Raw genomic sequence first — 24,438 nt, forward strand, 5'->3', positions numbered from 1 at the left:
TCCTTTGAAAGGAGTCACCATCATCACCCAAGGGGAAGGGCCTTATCAGTTTGCTAGGACTTTTCATTTTTTCTAACTGACAGCCCGAGAAACAAGTACTCTGTCTATTGTTGAGTAAGATAGATTGATTTCTTTTTCACAATAATTTTTGAGGTGTTTTGCAAATAATTTATTACCAATGACAGTAAACTACGATGTTTTCAGATGATTTACTTTAAAAAATTATGCGATATTCAAAACGATAGCTGTAATAATGCCATTCCCACTCATCGCGTTCCAGTATGTTTTCTTGAGCAGAGAAAAATGTGAAGTTATAGCTTGCCAGCTGGGAGGGCCATGCTCAATGCACAGTGTGTTTGAACATCCCCTGCCATGCGTCAAGGTGACACTATTGCCCTAAGTATTTAATGCTAGATTGGAGTATGTTCACTAGAATCTTCCACTTGATTTTGAAGCAGGGGAGAAGCACAGCTGAATTTTTTCTTGATGCTAATGAGTAAAGTTAAGTTCAGGCCAGTGGCAACAAAAATAAGGAAACATAAAATGTAAGAAAACCTAAAGAAGAACCCATTTATTGTGATTGATTTGATCCCTTAATTCATAAATGTACCCCATGCTCTAAATTATCTTCCCCTCTCCACCTACATGCAGGAGAATTTAAAAATACAGACTAGATCGAAGGGAAATGATTACTTTTAATCCGTTTCTGCCCATTGCTCATAGTCCGATCTATAATCCAACCTCAGCCACCCTATTTGAGCTTTCTTTTTAAATTTGGTAGCCTTTGTGTTCTTACCTGCCAATATTTACTTTGGCTCTTGAGTCTCCAAGAGACAAGGGACCCACATCCGAATTGCTCTGGAAAATATCTTTTACAAAAAAGTGCCCAACAAAGGCCCTTTGGCAGTTTGGGATGCAGATGACTAGGGATCAGAAGAGCAGCAGCCCAACCCAGCCAATTGCCAGTGAGGCATTTTCTGGCTCTGTTTATGCTCCCATGTTAAGTGGCAATGCCATCAAAATGTAGACCTGAACTTTGTACTGAAGGGACTACCCAAGGCAGAGATTTTCCTTAGTAAACACATCTGAAGCTGGCTCCTCTTGCTGAGCTGATCAGGACTGAGTATGGCAGCTGGATCCCTGGGTGACTCTGTGTGTGTGTGTGTGTGTGTGTGTGTGTGTGTGTGTGTGTGTGTGAGAGAGAGAGAGAGAGAGAGAAAGATGCCTGCACACATACCTCAAACCAGTAATCTCCACTATTTCTTTTCCTATTTCAAATGCATGATATGGCATGACCAGAGAGAAATTTATTTTGGATTTTCATGTCATAAAAGCAAAAAAATTCACTCCAAATTCGTGTTTTGTAATTGCTATATTGAAATCTATTATTTCTCCTTTAGCCTTCATCATTTCCTTCATGCGATCACCTGTCCTTCTATTTGATCTCTCCACATATTCACCCATTCTACCATCCACCATTCATTAAGAATTCATCATGTGCCAGGCATTGGAAGGGAAAGATACTCACAGCCTTCCTTGTTCACATGGACTCAGGCTGAGGTTATCATGAAAGAAAGCACAAAGACAGTCTAGAAACACAGAACTTATCAGAACTTGGGGAAAAAAGGCCAAGAGTCTTCAGGCTCCTAAGCCTCAGTTCATTATGGCTTAGAGCAGTTGTCTGCCAACTGTAGTTCCCAAAGAGCTTATTAAAAAATTTAGGCTCTGGTGCCAACCCCCCAAGATTAAGAGTCAGTAGATACTGGGTGTTCCTTAAGAGCATGCATTTTAACAGGTACCTGGTGATTCTACTGCAGGTGGTCTACTGACCACAGAGAACACAGATTTAGAACCCCCGAGTCTCATCATCTCACTTTAGTGGTCCATCATAGCTGCTTTACTTTGCTTTGTGGTTCAGATCAATTTCTTGTTCAGAAGATGGTTGAGATCCTTGTGGAATTAGTTGTGCAAACCCCTAGAGACAGAAGACAGACTTCAGAGGAATTTTGTTTTTAATTCTTTTGCTGCTTCCCATCCCATGACAGTCTTTTGGACTATTTTGAATATTGGAGAGAGAGGCTGAAAATGCACTTGGCTTTTGCATGTTAGCAGAAGCTGGACTCCAGAGAAGGCTTGCCAAGCATTTCTAAAGAAACAGACTCTCTCATGCCTTTATTAAAAGGAACTTGTTTTGTTTGAGGTCAGAGTAATTCCTGTTGTCTAATGATAAAACATCTATACACATGTTTTTGAGATTATATCTCATCTTGCCTCTTTGCCTAGAGTTGTACACATCTTTTGCATCATTTCCTCCTGGACAGTGACAAGTTTACCAGAGGCCTTGCTCCTATGTCCTATGTGCTTCTTGAGTAATGGAAGCCTCTATGTGCACATTGGAACTTTCATATACTTAGCATGAAGGAGACCGTATTGATATCTTCCTTGGTTTTGCTGATCAAAAAATAGGGCTTCAATACTGAAATACATACTTCCCCCCCTACTTTGAAATACTCTCTCTCTCTCTCTCTCTCTCTCTCTCTCTCTCTCTGCTTGGTGGCCAGAATAGTTTCTTCTGAAATATGAAGACTTACAATAGAGTATGAAAAGACTTTGTGTTCTTTCTAATCATAAACAGCATCAAGGCATAAATAGTCATTCGCCATCATTAAGAATTGTTGGCTCTTTAATACATGCAAGTAGTGACTAGTGCCAGACTGAATGTGGTGATAAGTGGCCTTAGCCTTCTTGAGCTCATTATGGTTTCTCACAGCATTTGTGGTGAGAAACATGGGAGACTTCCATACTCTACCGAGGGCTGAGTAGGAATTTTTGGGTTGGAACCTACACTTTTGAATGAACAGTGAGCAGTGCCCTCGCCCAGGCACTGTCCGTGGTCCTGAAATATTAAGCATGTCTATCACTGACTCCTTTTTTGGGGGGACCCACTGCAGCACATCAGCAGCAGAAATTTCTGTCAAATTCATCTTGTTAATCATCTCATCATGCATCTAAAAGTGCTGTCATTAAAATGGGACAAATTCTGGGTGACTGGCTTGGATAAGGGGTACAGGCCCTGGCCACAGAAACGTATGCCTCGTTATGCTGCCAAGTGGTCCAAGAGGATTTGAACCTGACCATGGCCCTGTCAGGTCTGGGGAGTTGAGGTGGCCTGCCTGGGATGATTCACCACATACCAGCCCAAGATTCCTGACACCTCAAGGTCCAGATGCCAACCTGTCAGGGCTCCCTCTGTCCTCTGCATGAATTATTATAGGCATCTGAAAGGGGCCTTTCTTGAGCTGTTAGTTGTAATTGGATTCATGAGTAATCAATTTGCTCCCAAGTCTCTCCATTCTTTTCTGCTTGTTCATGGTGCAATTGTGCATGTGCAAATCACCAAATGAGCCTTCCTTTCATAAGGTAGGCAAGTGCTACTGCCAGTTGGGAGCCGGTACCAGGGTCCCAATTTTTTTACTCCTATTTATAGCCTGCACTGGGGAGACTCTGGCTTGTGTGTTGGAAAGGATGAAAACAATCCATGTGAATTTTTGATATGCTGCTTTGTTTCTTCATTCCTTCATCAATATTGGTAATGTGAGAATGATTAAGAGGCAGTTTCTGTCCTCCAGAAGCTTGCAACCTAGAGAGGCAAACACATAACTATAATACAATGTCACAAGGGCTGTGATTACCCAGAGGTAGGGAAATAGTCACAGAAAAGGTGGCATTTGTACTGACCTTGAAGGATGAATAGGAGCTCAGTGGACAGTGAGGGTGTGATGGGCATTCCTGACAAAGAATACAAGGCCAGCAAGAATGAAAATACATGGATGTGCAAGGCCTGGCTGGGGACCAGTGAGTGGTAGTGTGCAGCTCAGCACAGGGACTGGGAAGGAGAAGGGGCCAGAAACCCATTTGGGGACAGGCCTTCAAGGAGACAAAAACTTGTGAATGAGGCAAATGCAGTCTTGGCTGCTCTGCAGAAGTGAGCATCCACAGTTGGTCATTAAGCTCCTGATGGTCCTTGATGTTTCTGTGCAGATTTCCTCCATTTGTATTTCCTTTTGTTTAGGAAGCCTTCCCTGTTCACCCTCCAGTCTCACCTCTCAGGCTGAGTTAAGTGATCCATGGGCAAGTTCATCATTCAGCCATCACATTGGATTATATATTTACCTTTCCTGTATGAAGCTTCCCCAACCAGACCAGAAGTTTTCTCAGGTTGGACGCTGGACCTTATTTGGGTTATTTTTTGTTGTTGTTGTTGTTTTGTTTTTTGACCAGCATCTAGGACAGTGCCTAGCATGAAGAGGATACTCAGTAAACGTATCTTGGATGAATATGTGAAAAACTGAATGGATGCCCTAAAATTTCCTGTAAGATGGAGACTAAGACATTACATTTAGGGATTTGAAAATACTTTCATAAGTAATTCAGACACTAAAATGTATCTTTGTAGTGTAGCTATGGGCTATGAACAGTAGGAAGCTATTGGGAACAGAAGTTTCATGAAAGGGACTGTTAGCCAGGGAGGCCTTAAGGCAATTCTAAGCTATCATCTGGCCTGGAGGAAAGGGTTAATTGGATGGCAGTGACAGGCTGGTGGCTCCAGTTAGCCAAGCCTTTATCATACAGCCCAACCTAGACATATCGGCTGAAGTGACTGTGTGGCTCTCATCCTCAGGAAAGCAGTCATTTTAATATGGAAAATCATTTTCCATCATTTCCTCATGACAGGAAAAGTCAGGGAGATGGGATGTTCTGTTCCACATGACAGTCAGTAGAAGATGTTTCAATCCTGATGATTTTGCCCTAGAAAATGAGGACTATTAACTGAAGCATTCATTTGAATTGGCAGACAGGACCCATCTGTCTGAACAGATGAGGTAGGAGTGTGACGTTGACCATGAATGTCCTTAGTGAGTCGATACACTCACTTTGGGCCCCAGAAGGTAGCATCAGACCCTAAAGTCAAATTCCAACGTAGGTCTCCAGCACATGGCTGGAACTGGATGGTAAAACAAAAAGATTTTGAATGTCTGAAAATCCTGTTCACAAAGCCCATGCACTCAGCTGTATGGGAAGGACTCTTAGTATTCACCCTGTTTCTTATCCTGTTTATAAGGAAAGTAGAGATTATGCCAAATGGACTTCCTTTTTCTGAATCCCAGGTCTCTCCATATGTCCAACAGGAAAGCCATTTGATGAAATACTCTTTAAATCTCTGGATTGTTCCTTCACGATTGGCAATATCACAGAGAAAAATGAGCAGAGGCTTGGAATCAGATTCAGATCCTAACTCTACTGTTTACTGGATCAGCCTTTGTGGTTATTCAGCCATTGTGGCCCATCAGAATCATTCAGGGAGCTTTAAAAATATTCCACCTCAGAGATTCTAATTTAATTGGTTTACAGTTCAGCCTGAAGGCTAGGAATTGGGGCTCTAAGGTGCAGCCATGGTTGGGAACTGCTATATCAAAAAAATCACCTTGGAAACGTCACCCAGCCTCCCTGAGTCTTACATTTCATTGCATGTAAATTAGGGATTATATTATGAACCTCACAGAATTGTGAGATGAAATCAGATAAGGTCTGTTTGGTAAGTGATGGCTACTGTTATTATCATGTTGCTGAAGATGGGATTGGGGATGGGCACTGTCAGGTAGTGACCTTGAGTCTCCCACACGAATGACACAGACCACACACTTTCCCAGGCTTGGTGGGGACCATGCAAGAAACTGTAGATGGCTCGGTGAAGTCCATGCCTGGTGTGTGGTGAGGAGTGCTCAGTTCACTGCAGGAACAGACCACAGGCCCTTTTTCCACGTGAGGACATCCGATTCTGCCCAACGACCAGGCTTTGGCTCACAGGTGACCCTTTGATAACCTTCTGAGGGCTGGACTTTTCCATTCCCATGGTTAGATTGTTTGTCTTCTTTGTTCTAGAATTATTGATTTCTTGTTTGTTTCTTTCTTTTTAATCTTAAAGAAATAAGGACCTGAAGCCAGAGGAACTGAGGGAACAAAAATACCTTGCTTTTATTTTTCACTTTGTTGCTCAGCACACTGGCTGACAGTCCCTACTTTGTCATCAGAAGGTCCCTTAGATTTGATGAGGTCAAGTTGCCAATTAGCTTTATTTTAAAGGAAAGATATGGGAAGAGTTTCCTCTCAGTGTTTCCCTGGGGAGGGCTTCCTGGAGGCCAAGGTAGACCCTTCCCCACTTCTCCTCCACCTCTGAGGAGTGGCTAAACCCATGAGGGATGGTTCTTCTCCCTGGGGGCCACAGTCACTCCCAAGAAAGTCACTCCCAAGGCTCGACATTGACCACCATGATTGACCATGACCCTCCTGATAAAAGAACATTTTCCTGATGACTAAAGGATGAGAGAGGCCCAATTTTACTCTATATAACATAGTTTTACATTTTTAAGTATAAAAATGTCAGATTTTTTTTTTCAGGAAAGAAAGGGATTTGATAGATTTTCAGACACCAAATATGGGTGGGATCAAATGGGTTTCCTGTCTGATCTGCCCTGCTTATTTAAGTACTTTGGTGAAACATCTCCAATGATTAATTTTCCCCTTAAAGTTGCTTAACCTTCAGAAGTCTGTTTACATTTCCATTAATCAGTGATGATTTTATCAGGTTAAGTTATCTCCTCTGAGGCCTTTCAGTAACCAGAAGCACATTAACCCCTGCAAGACAAGTGTGGGATTTTTTCAGAAATGCCTCAGTTCTCCTGTACATATGGAGTTAAAACAAACAATGAAATTTCTAGGAGGGTGTCTTTTGCTCATTATGTAAACTGAAACTCTCTTCTTCCATCCCTTAGGCTTTAGATTACTATACTTTACTGGACCCAATTCTAGGGTATCTCAGAAACCCACAGAGAAGGACAATCATTAGTTCCATCAACTTATATTGAGTCCATACACTGTGCCAAGCCAAGATGTGGAAGATGAACCAGAACCCAAGGAGCTCGGGTGGCTAAGAAAAGAGACAGACATGTAAATTATCTATTATAAATCCAAGGGTAAAGGTGATGAGTACAGGGCAGAGGCACACAGACGCAGGGGTAGCAGAGTGCAGAATCCATCTGTGCTATCAACACCACCAGGCACTCCTCTGCTGCCCACTTCCTGAGGCACAGAAGAACAGATCCTTTCCCAAGGAGCTCTGTCTTTCCTTCATTCCCTGGTTACTCAGTGTGTTCTTGCTGGGTGCCAGGCATTGTTCTCAGCACTAACAATATAGTGATTAACAAGACAGCTACAATTTATCTGTGATGGCCAGAATAATGGGGGAGGTGGTCCCTCCCAACAAAATGTGAGTGTAAAATTTGAATCTGTGCGACTGTATCTAAGCATAGCTGAAGCCAAAGCAGCCCTTGGAGCCCCAGGCAAACTTTGGGGTTGATAGAAAGGATCAATAGTCCTTTCTGTCTGTGGAGCTTCATCTTTTCCAAGTGTCTTCCATTCTCACCTTTGAGCTCTAACTCCAGCCCCTCGACATAGCACAGCCTGGATCATTATTCCTGTTCATATAGGACAGGGAGGGGGCTGCTTGGGTTTGAAGTGTAGTCTCTTGGCCTTAGAGAAAATTTTCCTTTTTATGTCTTGGTAAAGTTCATGGTCTCTTATGAGGCTCCATCTCAGGGCTTTGGCCTCCTTACAGAGTCTGGGGCTGGAACCCATTGGAACTTGCTCAGTGCTTAGTCATGGGTTGATGGGCATGGAGGGAAGTGTGAGGGTATGTGGGAGAGAGGCTCATTCTCAGTAGGCCATGAGTCAGTTTAAAAACATAAGGACAGAAAGCTGGGCCACGGCTGTGGTCCCTTCCTGGATCCACAGGGAAAAGGACAGCTCAGACATAGCAATTGGCTTCTGACAGCTTCTTTCTGCAGCTTCTGACATGCCTCAAAAAAGCAATGAGGAGCTGAGACAGAGTCTACTCAGTGCTTTGTTGCCTGGGAGCAATTATATCCCTCCACTGAGGGAGAATCTAAATTTTATTTCAGTCATCCACTTCTATGTGGTCTTCCATTAAGTCTTGGAGTCATATCAGGGATCTCATTATTGTAAATACAACACAAAAATACCTCAAGAGAAAATGCATTTTATGAGATCTAAAAATTTTATTAACCCAAACTAACAAGCGCTTATACAGCTGGTGGCAGCCTTTGTGAGCCAGAGCTCTTTCACTGAAGAATTTTCATTAGAATTAAAACCTCTCTGGTTATTAGGTGGGGTTGGCTAAGAGCCAGGTCATGCAGGTTAAATTTAAGTGCTTTTAGTCACCAAAGCATCAAGCATCTATTATATGTGCAAATCCAGCACCAAGTGGAGAGGTCACAAAATACAGTGGAGAAAACCCTGAATGGAATGTGTGTTGTGTAAATCTGGCCTCCTCACCTTGGCTCCTAGTTGCTCAGGGCTCCTGTGCACAGCACTTCTCTCCTGCTCTCTGGGTCATTGAGACCTACCTGTAAAAAACGAGGAGATTGAACTTGGGTCCTTTAGAACTCTCCTACCACCAAAGCTCCAGGAGAAAAGGTATGGACTGTGAAAATTATAAAGGAAGGAAATGCATAAGGGTGAAATAATATCAGCTTACCCTCATATTATGATGGTAGTTTTGTTGACTCCACTCTCGTCCCCCCACCCACACCCTGAGGAGGCCCCACTCCCTGGACAACAGTGAGGAACGGGGAGAACAATCTAAAGCTGCTATAATTGCTCCCATTCCTGGTCAGGAGAGAGATCTGCCACCTTTTCCTGGGCCAGAGTCCTTCCAGACAGGGGTTCAGCCAAGAATAACAGGTGAAACAATGTGGAGATAGCACTGTATGATTTACTATATACCACTTTCGGCCAGAGTCTGTGAGAGGAACAATAGATCTGTATTGTTCCTAATTCTCTTGAGCAAGCAGGTTCAGGTTAACCCATTTAGATATAATTAAAATTCTATCCTATATGACTTACCCTTTGTCTTTGGCACAGATCATTCCACGTTCTTCCCCATATCATCCCTAAGCTAACCTGACCTTGAGCGACTCCTCCTTATTTACTACTTACTTTAATTGCATGTGGTTATTCTCACATTGATGTCATTGTCATAAAATAAAGGTTTCATGGCCTGGACAAGCCTTGATGAAGCTTCATGGACTTCATGAACTTCTGTTTGGTTAAACCCTCCAGTCTTCTTGTCTCACCTCATTTTGCTTTTTTGTTTGTTTTTGTTTTTGATCAAAAGAATGCAAAGAATTCTTCAGTTCTCTCCTTCTCCACCCCTCACTTCCAGTACACCTTTGTTTTCTTCCCCCCCACCCCCGCCCCACCCCCATCCTTAGGTTATGGCTGACCATAGTAATTATATTGCTCTCCAAATTCTGATGCTCTTTCTAGTTTCTATAGAGTGGTTTGTTCCTATTAATTCTGTCCACTTGGCAATTTCCAGTTTGCCTTTTCACAAGTCCTGTTTGACCTTAACATGCCCTTCCTGTTGTGGCTGGTGGGGGGAGTGGGTCTCCAGTGTAGTACAGTAATGCGGCCCTTGTTTTCAGAGAGGTGGCCATCTGCCTGCTCCCCCATTTGAGAGGAATGGAGGTACACACACACACACAGCCTTAGAAGAGGGAGGGGAGGGAGCCCAGTGTGCCAGACCTTGGGTTGGGTGTCTGACCTTTTGTCTCTTAATCCTTACACCATGTCACAAGATGGCATGGATTTTTCTCCAAGTTTACAAACAGAGCAACATGCTCCTAGAGTTAAAAAGAATGCCTATTAAAAGTTAAAACAAATTCATCTCATTCCACAAATTCAGTCACGCAAGAAAAATAACCTTATCTTTCTATAAATCAACTTAGATTCTGTTACAAGCCCCCATGCCTACAAGTAATGGAATTTGGGGGTGACTCCCCTCATTTCTCAGGGGTTGACTCAGATTCTGTCCAGTAGACCTCCCTGTGATGATGGAAATATATTTGCACGACCCTATACAGGAGCTCCGAGCCACATGTGACTATAGAGCATTTGAAATGTGGCCAATGCAATTGAGCTAATGATTTTTTTTTTTTTTAATTTTTTTTTTCAACGTTTATTTATTTTTGGGACAGAGAGAGACAGAGCATGAACGGGGGAGGGGCAGAGAGAGAGGGAGACACAGAATCGGAAACAGGCTCCAGGCTCTGAGCCATCAGCCCAGAGCCCGACGCGGGGCTCGAACTCACGGACCGCGAGATCGTGACCTGGCTGAAGTCGGACGCTTAACCGACTGCGCCACCCAGGCGCCCCGAGCTAATGATTTTTTAATTTAAATTAATTTAAATTTAAAGAGCCACATGTGGCTAATGTCTAATAGTATTGGACAATGCAGTTGTGGACAAACTTACATGGTGCAAAGGCATTTAGTTGGTCTTGGTTGGAGGCACATCCTGGGAATCGTCATTTACCCTGAGAGAGGACCCTGAGAGTGATTTTGTTTCCATCGGGATGTCCAAGTCATTGATCCCTGCAGACTCCTGGGTCACCTCTATTTCTGACCCCATGCCTCTTTAGGATTGGCTTCCTCTTAGTCACCTCTTCACACTGCATTGGGTCTAGAGCTCCAGTGTTTAATATGGAAGCCACTAGCCATATGCACCTGTTGAGCACTTGAAATGTAGTTCATGAGGATTGAGGTGTGTTGTATGAAATATACAATGGATTTTGAAAACTTCAGTATAAAAAAACAATATAACATATCTCCTTAATAGTTTTTTAGGTTGATTACATGTGGAAATGTAAATGAATTTTGGACATATTGGGTTAAATGAAACACTAAAATTAAATTTCATCTATTTCTTTTTACTTTTTTTAAGTGTAGCACCAGAAAGTTCACATATGTGACTCACATTTGTGGCTTGCATTATATATCTATTGGACAGCACTGGTCAAGGGGGTTACTGTGCTGTTCCTGAGTTCCCCACAGGGAGATATAAATCCATTTTCTGAGAGTCTGGCTTACAAGATGGGGGAAGTGTTAAGAGGTAACAGGAAATACCAGAGGTGGAGTATTTCAATATATTACTACCCACCCCAGCAGCTGGGTTCCCCAATGAAGAAGAAAGAGTGCCCAGACTTTTGGATCCATGAACCAGGGCCTGGGCCTCCTTACAGGGTGAGGGTCTGCCCAAGAGTGAAGTGAGGCCCAGGGAAGGAGAGGAAACACTAGTTAGCCTCTGCCTTAGGGCGCAACATGTCTCATGGATCAAAAGCAGAATCCCTAAAGGTAGTAGTAATAGTAGATGCTATCCTGAGGTGTAGTCTGGGGACTAGAGTACATTTGTATCCTGATCCATGGTGGCTCTACTGATGGATCCTATCACAGCCTCTACATGTCTTACTGGGTGCACCGGTCGGTGCATTCAGTCCCCGTTGTCAGGAACTGGATCCTTCCTCTGTCACTCCAGACTCTAGCTCAGGGCCTGGCCTTTCAGAATCCTTAGGGAAATGATTGTTTAATTAAAGTTAGGCAAACAAGGGCTGCTTTTTCTTCCCACAGTGTCTCACCTGATCCCAGAGGCTCTCTGGGAGGCAAAGAGAGGTTACTTGTAAAGCAAAGTGTTTTTAGAAATTAATTAGTATGTGGTCAGAAAGAAGGTATAACTTAAACAGAAGATGTAAACTCATCCCTTTTGATCAACCAGCTGTGCGTGAAGTACCTACTCTTGGCAGAGCCCTAGGGATCTCCAGAGTTGGAGTAGAGAGAACAGGAGTTCCCAGGGAGCCTAGTTGGAGAGGCAGGACATGAAACCAGAGACAACCTGGTCCCCATGCCCAATGGACCATGTAAACAACCAAAGATGAGCAAAGGAGGCCTCAGATATGTTGGGGGAAGGTAAAGTTCCATGCAAGTTAAAGTTCATAAATCCCATCCCATTCCAAATGCCTGTAAGGAAGACCCCATCATTTGAAGAATCCTGCAGACAGCCATCCTATAAGGTAAATTCTTTAGTAACAGCATACAGTTGTTGGGGGTTTTCAGAAAAGTCTTGATTTTTGTGTCACACACCCCCTTTTAAAGCAAGACCCAGCTGAGTGTTGCAAAGGAGTGTCTTTGAGCAGGGATGAGGCATGCTTAGAAAATGGGATGCCAGGAAATGTGACATATAAACATATTGGTTGCCTTCTCTGAGGGACCTTGGCCATTGTCCCAGCATCTGCTTCCCTTTGGAGCCCTGAGGCCAGGGCAGCAGGGCCCCTGGAGCTTCTCTTGAAGCTTCTGGTCTTCTGTCCAGCTGCTCTGGTCTCAGAGCCTGTGCTGAGGCCAGAAAGATCCCAGCAAAGACTCCTTTTATCCCAGGCCCCCCAAAAAGGCTGTGTTGGTTCAGCTACATACCTCAGAGAGCCTCTTCCCTTCAAGTCCTACAGAGGGGACTTGAAAAAACAGGAGCTTGTTTTTATGATTATTTTTGCTGATATTGGGTTAGAATCCCACCGCACTTTCTCAGCCCTGAAAAGTCATAGTTACTCATGGTTGTCTATAACAATTAGCTCTTGATAGGAAAATTATGCGCTAGTGACAATGGTGCAAAATCCTGGAGGTGGGGGGTGGGTATGAGAAGATTAGTAACGTACAGTTGAACCAAACTAAACTAATCCCATGAAGATTTATATTGTGTGTTGGGTAAATCTGGCTGTTGACAGCTGAGGCTCAGCAAAAGAGAATTGGGCTCCTTGCCTCTCCCATCCTGGTCCTCATCCTCATGCAGAGAGTGACCAGAGGCACACTCAGTGCCTGGGCATGAGTCATCTGGTGCAGGCAGCACACTGGTTCTTCCCGAAATGGTCCCCAGGCCTGTCAGAGTGGGTGGAAGCTTGTGCTTGCCCCTAATGGAGAAGAGCTGGGGGGTTCTATTTCCAGAACTTTCCCTGAATCATCACCTGTCTTGCTGCCTCCAGCCTCGCCGTGGAAGCAGATCTTTCATGTAGACTTGACCTGAATGAAGCCTTCTCTGAGGTCTGGCCCCTATGCTCTCCCTCTAGAACCAACACAGACCTCCAACAGAGAGTCTGTGCTGATCAGACATTGCCATGGATTGTCTCTTTGGGAACCAGCCCTCTGTCCAAGAACATTCCAGGGAGTACTCCCCTTAGTGCAATAGCGAGGGGCAAAGGGGGTTATATATCAGCTTCACACAGGTACTGCATAAATCAGGTACTACCTAAGCTTGCTGCTTATCATCCGGGTTGTTCCCTCCAGAGGAGACACCCAGGAGAGACAAAGGGCATTCAGAGGAGGGTGGAATACATACAAGATAAAGACAAAAAGGAGGGGCACCTGGGGGTTAGGTCAGGTTTTGACTCCGGTCATGATCTCACGGTTTGTGAGATTGAGCCTCGTGTTGGGCTCTGTGCTGACAGCGTGGAGCCTGATTGGGATTCTCTGTCTTTCCTTCTCTCTCTGCCCCTCCCCACCCCACTCTCAAAACAAATAAATCAACTTAAAAAAAAAGACAAAAAGGATATAGACCTCACCCCCTTCGAGGGCAGGGATGGTGTCATGATCCTCTGTGTTTCCTGTATGTAGCACAGTGAGTCGTACACAAGAACTATGGGCCATCTGTTTGAGTGGATGAATGAATAAATGGATGAATTGAGACCTAATTCATGAATTATGCTGCACATATGGACCCCTGTAATAAACATGTATATTCTGACCCCTGGTATGGATGCGGCAAGCTCAGTACATGTGTAATTGCATTTAGTCCTTGGTGGCCCATTTCACTGATGAGTTTTGAGTTGAGCAATTTGCATAAAGTCACATGGCCAGTAAGCAGCAGAGGCCTCCAAAACTAAGTAAAGGGAAAAAAAAAAAAAAACAAAGAGGAAGAAAATATTTAACAAGCACAATCCCAGGCTGGGTTTTATTATAAACCCTTTCACCTACCTTATAACATTCATACTTTATAAAATTGGGCAATAAATAGGGGAGCATGGGAGGCTTAGTCAGTTAAGCGTCTGACTCTTGATTTCGGCTCAGATTGTGATCTCACGGTTCATGGGTTCGTGAGTTCGAGCTCCAAGTCAGGCTCTGTGCTGACAGTGCAGAGCCTGCTTGAGATTCGCTCTCTCCCTCTGTCTCTGCTCCTCCCCTGCTCCTGCACACACACACACACACACACACACACACACACACACTCTCTCTCTCTCTCTCTCTCTCTCTCTCTCAAAATAAATAAACTTAAAAAAAATTGGGCGAGTTAGGTTTTACTCTCCTCATGGACAATTGTAGAAACAGCTTCAGAGAAGTTAAGTGATGTGCCCTCGGCCATTAGCCACACACACAGCCATGCATGCCACCATTAGCCATTACACAAAGACTTGGAATTACATCCACTTGCCACAGCCAGAGCTCTTTCTGTGACCTTTGTGCCCCGCCTTCCACACCTTAGACAAGACAAGGCCTCGCTGTCACTTGCTTTTCTCACAGTGGAAGCAGTGCATGCAGTATAGGTCAGTAGGTTGGAGAAAAATATCAATACTCACACCCTTTGGTTAGGGAAAACTTGAGAAGCCACCCTCCTGAGTGGCAGGAGAATGTGTGAGTCCTTCTAGGTTGTGGAGGCTCTTGGCACTCGGGCCTGATTTGTTGATGCTGAATTCCTGCTAACTTCACTCAGCTCAGAGCTGCCTCGGTCCTGAATGAAATTAACTGCTGTGTATCTGACTTCTGAACTTACCATTTCATGAAAATAAATGATCTTTAATACAACACAAGGAGATGTATTATTGATTACTGCCTATGTTGACTGGGACTGGGCTGTACCCTGAAAATACAGACATGAATAAGTTAGGCCAGGGGGAAAGGCAGAAAAGTCTATGCCAGAAGGAAAAATGAAATAAGTGCTAAGTTAAATCACTTGTCATGTGCTATGGGAACAATTAATTCAGGCTGACAATGTATTGGAGGGTTTCCTGGAGGAGGTGGCATTTGAGTTGGACAGTGAAGAATGAGGACATCTCTGGGCAGCGAATGAAGGATTGGGTATTGCAGGCTGAGAAAATAGAAAAGGTAACCAGAAGGTCTGTTCTTTTCCACAACCACTTCCCTAGCTCTCCACACCTCTGGGCAAAAATTCACCACCCAAAGCCAAACTCAATTAAAAAGGCAAATCTCTTTCTTTATGGAGAGCAGGAGTGGGATCACAGCTTGATACATATTTTATCCCCAGAGCCTACAGGTCAGGGCAATTAGAAGATGCTCATTTAATATTTATGGAAGAAAGGAGAGAGCCAACGACATTCCTCCAGGCCAGAGTTAAACCACATCTTTCATGCTGAATGCATTATTTCGACACTTAATGATCTTTTTGTGAGGCACTGGGCACTCCCAGTTGTGTCTGATCATATTGCCATCTTTGCTTTGGCCTCTAGGAGACTCAGAACCCGATTGGTATGTTAAAACCTTCCAGTCAGCTTTTAACTGCATCTCATTTATTACCTTATTTTCCTCTGTTCTCATCTATTTGCTAATGTTATCATTTATCTTGTGGGTTGTATACAGTCTAAAGAAAGTGTATTTGAGTCCATTGGTTTTTGAACCAAGATGGAGAAATCATTTTTAAAGGTGAATAAATTGGCAAACACAAGAGCGAACCCAAACTAAAGGAATGTTGCCCACACAATAACACCCCCCTGATGGAGAAGGTGGGGTGAGAGGATGCACAATTAGTTATCTGAACAAGTGTCAGGGGAGCCAGGCAGAAGGGAAGGCCACTGGCAGGATGGGAGGGAGGACACAACTGTTCACAGCCTCTTCAAGCCCTTGGCCCTGGGCCTAAGGTTCACAGGCTAGAATCCCAGGGCCCTGTGAGGGTCATAGAGAACAAACGCTTCAAGAAAACAAAAATACGAAGCTGTTTTCAGAACTGCAGCAGTTTTGGCATCGCCTCCTGCTTCCTTAAGCCTTGGTGTGGGAGGAATGGACAGCCAAGGTGGCCAAGAGAAAAATCAAAACAAAATAGATCCAGGATCAAAGTTTCCCTTGCCGTACTGCAAAAGATAGACCAGGCCAAATAGATCTAGAAATAACAGTAAGACATATATTCATTTTCTTCCTCTCTCTCTCTCTCTCTCTCTCTCTCTCTGCCTCTCTCCCCTTCTCCTCCCTCTTCTTCTTCTTTGCATCCCCCTTCTGCCCACCTTCTTCCTCCTCCTCCTCCTCTTTCTCCTTCTTCCTCCTGTTATGAAGTTCCAGGTAGGCCTGGGCTCTCTGTTTCAAGTTTCTCTCTCAGCCCTTAGCCAGTCAAACTTCTTTCAAGTATCAGGAGGTATCAGGAAACAGCTCCTGAAGAGGTATTGATTTGATGTGAAAATTTCACATGGGCTGAACGCCCCTGGCCTTGGTTTTACATTTAGCTCATGGAAGTGCTATTTTTGTGAGTGGTAGTCTTTTAAAAAATTTTTTTCAGTTTGTTTATTTTGAGAGAGAAAGAGAGAGTGTGAGCAGGGGAGGGATAGAGAGAGAGGGAGAGAATCCCAAACAGGTTCTGTGCTGTGCTGTCAGCACAAAGCCCGAAGTGGCGCTCGAACTCATGAACTGTGAGATCATGACCTGAGCCAAAATCAAGAGTCAGATGCTTAACTGACTGAGCCACCCAGGTTCCCCAAATTGTGAGTTGTAGTCTTAAGGACAAGCAAATATTGTTCATAGTTGACATAGCATGACCATGTTCCTTTCATGGTTGCTGGAGACTTAACATTGCTGGTTTGAATGGTGGAGTTTTCTTGTGCCTGCTTCATGCTGGTTTGTGCTCTTTACTAGACTTCATGGTATTCCAGGGACGAGCTTTGAGCTCAGAGAGTAGACTCCTGGCTCACTGTTAGGGGTGGGTCCTGTGGGCTTTGAGTCCCGTTGGGGCCCACGGTGGTCTTGAGAAGCTGCCCTTCTGCCCTGATGGACAACATTTGTGGGGACGCCTTCTAGGCCAGGGGCCCAGGGGCTTCCTCTGGAGAAACTTACTTGGCCTCTGAAAGTCACAAATGCCCCATTTGTGGCCTTGGTCTTACACTCCTTCACAGTTGTTTATCCTTCCCCTACTGGGTGCTGGCCCTAAAGGTTCGGTGTGAACAAGGCAGGCAAAGGTCCTGCCTGTCCAGATCACAAGTTGGTGAGGACCTCAGACGAGTGCATCACCCTGGAACTTAAGGAGGGCCCTGATGAGTATTACCAGACGATAAAGATGACATAACAGACAGTCACCCAACCCAGGTGTAGGGTGAATCTAGAGGAGGTGCCATCTGAGCTGAGACCTGAGGGAAGAGTAGGGGCTGGCTAGGCAAAGCGGAGGAGGAAAGGCCTCAGGAGGAGGCTGAGGTTTCTCTCAGACAGAGAAACAGCATGAAGGCATCTCAGAGGCCACAGCATCTGGCATGGTTGGGAATCTCTGAGAGCAGTATAGAAAGGGCCAAGTGAGATATGAGCCAGGTTCTGTAGGCCTAGGGTTACAGCTAATGTGCTCTGTCAGGCCAAGTCCTGGGAATGGGAGTTCAATTTAGGGACATGAAAGGGAACCACCAGGCCTGGGCCTCTGAAGAGGGGACCTCCACCAGCCCCCCGCAAAGCTCCACAAGACTCCAAGACATTTACATACATCTTAACAGGTCTCCAGTGTGATTGCCCAGCAAGATTTCTGACATGCAAGTATGATTGCATTTGTATCAGCCATGGTGTCTGGCCTCCTGTCCCTCCCCCATAGAGGGGCTGGGGCTGGCCAGCCCCAAAAAACCAATGCTTAAGGCTAGCTTGGCTAAGAGTGGACCAAGGGTGAGTTCCATGGGCCAGGAATTAGAGGAGCCAAAAGAAAGGGGGGATTCTGGGGCCAGAAAGGCAGACTGAGCCAGAACCTCCACAGGACAGCAGAATCCAGGAGAAGCTAGATACGCAGCATGAGGCAGCATGAGGCCAGTGGTTAGAGCCAGTACTTTGAAGGGAACCAGGTTAGAATCATGGATCAGAGGGCAGGGGCCTCATGATATGTCCCCTGACTGGTGAGGATGGGCTGGCCTGGATTATAGGGAATAAAAATACTTCCCCCTCTAAGTTGGTCTAACTCTTTGGTTGGGTCTATTGACCTCCTTTATTTGAACATGGGATCATTGAGGGAAGGGTTTGTGCAAAGCAGCAGCTGTGACAAAAGGACCCGTGTTCGAGGATAGGCAGATCTCATGAATCCCAGCCCTGCCACTTACTAGCCTGGTGGTGTTAGGTTAATGACTTAACTGCTCTAGCTTCATCTTCCTATTCTGTAAAATGGGGATAAGGATAAGGGTGTTCAGGAGGTCTAATTGACATAGTGATTTTACAGTATGGATTTTATTGTCTCCTTGTGTGATGCTTCTCCTATGCTTCTCCTATGCCACCCAGACAGCCACCCAACCACTCCCTCCAGCCCTGTATGGGAAGGCTGCTAGGCTGGGGGGGACCCAGGCACCATGTCCGCACAGCAGTCAGATCTATTTATACATTATCTATCCATCTGTCACTCTATCTATCTATCATCTGCCTACCCATTTATCCATCCATCCATCATCGATCTGTATGCCTATGTATCCGTTATCCATCCATCCATCTATCCATCAATCTACTCACCCATCATCTATCTGTCCATCTATTGATCTATCCTTCCATCTATCACAACCTGTCTGTCTACCTACCCATCCATCCATCCATCCATCCATCTATCCATCCATCCATCATCTATTTGTCCATCTGTCAATCTCTCCATCCATCCATCACTACCTGTCTATCTACCCATCCATCCCTCCATCCATCCATCCATCCATCCATCTGTAGCTTTCTTTATATATGTTTCTTAAACTAATAGGAGTCTGACTCTTGGTTAACTTAGCTTCATGATATCACCACCAGCACAGGTAGTCTGTCTCAGGTCTCTATGTTCATTTTCTCAGGGTGCCATTATAAAGTACCACATCTTGGGTGACTTAAAGAACAGAAATGTATTGTCTCACTGTCTTGGAGGCAAGAAGTCCAAGATTAAGGTGTCAGTGGGGCTGGTGCCTTCTGAGGGCTGTGAGGGAGAAAGTGTTGCAGGCCTCTCTCCTGGTTTTGATGGTTCGTGGAATTCTTTGGTGTTCCTTGGCTTCTGCTGTGTCACCCTGATCTCTGCCTTATCCTCATATGGCATTCTCCCTGTGTTCATATCTATCTCTGTGTCCAAATGTCCCCTTTTTATAAGGACACCTGTCATATTGGATTAGGGGCCCACTCTACTCCAGCATGATCTCATCTTGACTAATTACATCTGCTGCCATCCTGCTTCCAAACAAGGCCACATTCTGAGGTACAAAGTGGTAGGACTTAGGCAGATGCATCTTTCAGGACACGATTCAACCCAGAACAGTCTCCCACTCTTTTCTCCAGCTGCCTGTGCACTTGTAAGATGGCTGTGTAGGATCATGGCCACAACGAGGTGGGGTGTGGGATATCTGAGTCAAATGAGCTGCTAGAATTTGAATCTACAACCTTGACTTGGCAGGACTCACAAAGTGGATGCACCTTATCATTTTGGGTTATTTACACCTTTATTCCCCATGTATAAAAGCATGAGAAGTACCAGAGTATCTTTAGTCCACACACCCCTGCCAGGCACTACTCCAGCCCCTGGCCGTGGGCCTCAAATACAAATTCCTCCTCCACCCTCATCCTCCCTCCTGGGTGACTGAGAATCGTGATGGTGGGAGGCGTTTGGAGACTAACATAGCCAGACAGAGACTTTCCATTTTGGAATTAGGAATCTAAGTGTTGCAATAGGACCAGAGGTTCTAACTTTGCAGGAAACCTTCGCAGAAGCGAATGTGACCCAGTTCAGATCCCCCCCCCTGATTTCAGACTGTGTCTGGGTGAGTGCCTGGGAGAATGGGAGGTAACCCTTCTCCCTTGGTGGATTGGTCCAGTAATTGCCGGAGTGAAAGAGCTGCGCATAGTCCGAGAGCGGCCAGCATATTTCAATGGTCAGTTCATGGAGGCTGTAACTATGAAAGTTGCTTATGAGATGTAACTGTGTAAATGGAAGCTCTAGGGATGGTCACTGTGTCATTAAACATGCAGGCACAGAAGAGATGTTCCATTTCGGGGGCTCAGGATTCCCAGGGGCAGTTTCTGAGTGGAGGAAGCCTCTCAGGTCCTCACACGGGATGTCTCCTCTGGGTTTGGTGCTGGGGACAGAGAGGTCTTTGGACTGTGCCTCACGGCGAGGGCATGGCTGTGCAACTCCTATCAGCTCCAGGGTAACTGTGGTCTCCGTGTCAACTCCTCGGAGCACATAGCTGGCCGAATGCCTTCTCATGTCACCATACACGCAGAGCCCGCCTCCTGAGTGCCGTGTTGGTTAGGGAGGCCCTTCTCTTGGATTCCAGCCAGCCACAGCTCCCCCCACCCCCCTCCAACCTTTTCCAACTCCACCCTCCTCTCAAGAGCCCCGCTCTTTCTCCAAAGGGCCACAGCGAACCTTTGGGTCCTTCCAAGGGAGCAGATGCCTTATTTTTCCAGTCTTGAGAAGAGAATACCTGACTCTTGGACAGTAATCTGCCTTTTTCCTGATGCCAGCTACCACCCAATGCATACATTTGATATAAATGATTTACTGAGGGGAAAAAACAAGAACTTCCACCTAGGTGAGCAGGAAAAGGAGTGAAACAAGGGAGGGAAACTGAAGAAACCTACCTGCCACCCTCATGTGTCTTTTCACGTGTGTGTATAGGAGAATGTTGTGTTCATTCAGTCAGGAGACGCTGGGCTCCTGCTGTGTGCCAAGCACTGTGCTTAGCCCTGAGGGGGTTGTGGAAAATGAATCAGACACGAATCCTGCCCTGATGGATTTTGGGGGGAGCTCAGATATTTGCATGAGAGAGTGATTTCAGGGCAGAAAGCATTGTTTATTATTAGAGCAGAATGGAGATCGTGCTGTGTTTGGATCTGGCTGGGAGACTCAAGGAAGGCTTCCTGGAAGAAGTGGCATTGCAGGCCTTTGCAGAAGAGGTGGGATTTGAACCAGTGGAAATGGGCATGGGGGAAGGGAGAGCAGTCCAGCACGAAGGCGACATGGGTCCCTCTGGAGTTGGGGTGGAGGATGGGCATGAGGCATTCAGCGTCCTTCTCTGTCTAGAGAGTAAGGCAGCTCAGGGCTGTCGCAAACACACGTGATGCTCCAGGCCCCGTGTTGCATTTGTGCGTCTGTGCTACATGCTGTTGTGTCTGTGTTCGCATTCAGTGTCCAGTCTCGTCATGTACCTGAATTACACACCTGGATCATAGCTTGAGCACAGCTCCCAATGGGTGGCGGACCAGGAAAGGAGGACTTGTTTGTAGTTCTGTGAAAACTTTCTGCCTGAATAGATTCATGTGACATTTCAAGGGAGCACAGGGAAGGCCCTTTTTATTTGTTCTGTCCCTGGGACCAGACACATTGATAGCTCTTTTATAGGCTCTGCAGGGGAGGGAATGGCCTGGCTGTAGGAGTTTCATCTTTGTTAGCTTGAAGGGGCTTTTTAGAAAATGCCCCCGCAGACAGGCCACATCTGGAGCCAGCAGCCCGCCCCTGGGCTGGGGCATTAAACCTACAATCTGATGAAGACAGTCAATTCTCCCCCTGTGCGGCCAGCTGGTTTCCCGGCTGAACACTCACACCTAAACTCCGCTGCCAAGAGGGTGGATCCGGCAGCCACTTTATTGACCATATAAAAAACAGAGTGGGGGAGTGGAGCAGAGCCGGGCTTGGGTTTTACTGCCAGTAATTGCTTGTGCTGTCCCTGTCCTTGAACAGTTCTTGATGTAAATAGCTGTCTCTGGGAGCAGAGTCTGGGTCAAGCCGGGGTAAGTGCCTGCCTGCCTCATTATGGGCAGACTCTCCATGTGCCTGGCAGGGGCAAAGGCCTTGTACTTCTCAGTGCTGGGGGCGCGGGGACAGACGCCTCACTTCAGAGCTGGGGTGGGGGCTCTGCCCAGCCACCGATTACCTGGCACCCCCTCCCACCACTTCTGGGCTTGGCTGCCTTGCCCACACCTACCAGACTCGTCTCAGATATTGGTCAAGAAATAAGGTATATGGGGGTGCCTGGTTGGCTCAGTTGGTTAAGGGACTGACTCTTGATTTCTGCTTGGGTCATGATCTCATGGCTCAGGGGACAGAGCCTGTACCTGGCTCTGTGCCAACAGCACATGGGATGGCTGACCGCGGCTTGGGATTCTCTCTCTCCATCTCTCTCTTCCCCTACCCCCCCTCTTTCAAAATAAATAAAAATTTAAAAAAAAAGAGCATCTGGGTGGTTTGGTTGGTTAAGTATCCAACTTTTGGTTTTGGCTCAGGTCATGATCCGAGGGTCTTCAGATCCAGCCCCAGTCCAGCTTGGGATTCTCTCTTCCTCTCTCTTTGCCCCTCCCCTGCTCGCTCTCTCTCTCTCTCTCTCTCTCTCTCTCTTTCTCTCTCTCAAATAAATAAACATTAAAAAAAAAAAAAGAAAAATGTATATGGAAAACTGATCTCAGTGCCTTCTTATACCTGTCCCAGCACACAGTCCCTGCCCCCCACCTCAACACCTGCTGCTTTCCTGGATCGTGAATTCCCAGAGAGAAGGCACTTCCTGCCCCTCCTTCTGTGTGGTGCCCGACATAACTTGGGTGCAGTATGTGTTCATCAAACGTGAGGTGAGAGAGAACCTGGGAAATGCTAGTCAGGGACTTCCTCGGCGCTCAGACTCTTCCTTCCGCTTAGCGCTGACATGTTTTTGAGCCTTAGTTTCCTCATCTGCGAAATGAAAATCACAGGATCCACCTGGGTGGCATGGTGAGCATTAGCCAGTATGCTTCGTAAAAATTGCTAGGAAGTGCTTTTATTTCCTTCCATCTACTTGCTAAAAGATACGGTCTGAGACACAGAAGAACTGCTGGTCCCGAGGTCAGGCCACCATTTCCTGGCTGTAAGGCCTAAAGGACGTTCCCACCCCTCGGTGGGCCTCAGTTTCCCCATCTATAACACCACGAAGTTAAGAAAAATGGCATGTGAGGTCCTTTCTAGCCCTATTTGTGGTTCTAATTAAATCATTAAGCGCCTGTCACCCACATCCTGAGTCACCAGTCACGGCGCATGTAATCCCAAATAGTGGCTAAAGCAAAGGTCATTTTTATTTGATTTTCAAATGCTTTGCTTATTTTGTGGTAGATTGTACCCTCCATGCTGCATTTTGCTTCTGCAAATACTGAAGGTTGTTTGCATCTCTTGAGCACAGCGAAGGTTGTGGACAGGGAAGGGGTGACGGCATGCCCTCAGGGGACAGAGGTCAGTCCCTCTGGCCCATTGAGTCTGGAAGAGGCCCTTCCCCCACCCCCTCCTATATTGCTTTGTGGAAGAGGGGAGATTTCGGGATGAGTGAAAATAGGGACCGTGAGGAGCAGAATTAATTGCCAAATGGACAGGATCTGCGGTTCAACTTTCTATGTCTGAATCTCCACTATACCACCTACCGTTCCGGGTCTCAGTTTCCTTATCCGTAACATGGGGCTGGTGGTGATGGTATCTACCTCAGGGCTGTTGTGAGGATTAAATAAAACACAACACTCGAAGAGTGGGTGGCATATCACCTGGCAGTAATGCTGTTGCTGATTATGCCTACGGCTGGGGGGCATTGTTTAGGGGAGGCATGGCGTAGGTGCAGACTGGGATTGGAATTGGGGGGCCCAGACACTGGGGAGAGATGCAGTATGACCTGGGAGGGAGGGAGGAAGGGGGAAGGATGGCTGACCATAACAGGTGGGTGTGGGCCGGGAGGAGGACCCTGGCTCAGAACAACGGGTGAGGGGGTCCCCAGAAGGAGGATGACCAAGGAAGGGAGACCATGAGGCCTCTGAGGTCTGTCTTCTGAGCACTTTCCTTCGATTATATCTTCTAAGCAGTCATATCAGGTGGTTTTAGCCTTTTGTTGTCGTTGTTATAAAAATCGCAGCCAAATGGGGTCTGTGTCTGGGCCAGCCAGGGTCCCCCAGAAACCCCACCAGCCAAGAGGGACTAGAACTTGGCTCTCCAGCCCCAAGACTGTGTCACTGCCACTCTGATGCTGATGCTTGGTTACCCAAAAATCACACACCTCAGGAAATTTATTTTCTCTGTCTGACCTGAGACCTCCATGCATTTCTTGAGGTGAAGGTTAAACCCCTAGGGAAGAGAGATTTCACGAGGCCTGTAATTCTTCTCCACCAGCCTCGTCAGCTCCTCAGGTACAAGCTGCGGGAGAGCTCAGGTCTGAAGACTTAGAAGGAAGTATGTTTCCACCAGGGGCCTGAGCTGACAGTTCCTTTCCCCTGGAGAGGCTGGCAGGCCTTGCCTATTCAGGGACTTCTCAGCAGGTGCCCTCGGCTTGTCCCTCCACCCTGGCCTGGCA

The 24,438-nt window shown here is 46.0% G+C and overlaps 1 protein-coding gene across 1 annotated transcript in view; it reads left to right on the forward strand.

The window, feature by feature from the left end:
• KCNH1 (potassium voltage-gated channel subfamily H member 1) overlaps positions 1 to 24,438 on the forward strand; it is a 387,521-nt gene that overhangs the window by 328,379 nt on the left and 34,704 nt on the right.

Source organism: Lynx canadensis, chromosome F1, assembly GCF_007474595.2.
Source record: "Lynx canadensis isolate LIC74 chromosome F1, mLynCan4.pri.v2, whole genome shotgun sequence".
Classification (NCBI taxonomy): domain Eukaryota; kingdom Metazoa; phylum Chordata; class Mammalia; order Carnivora; family Felidae; genus Lynx; species Lynx canadensis.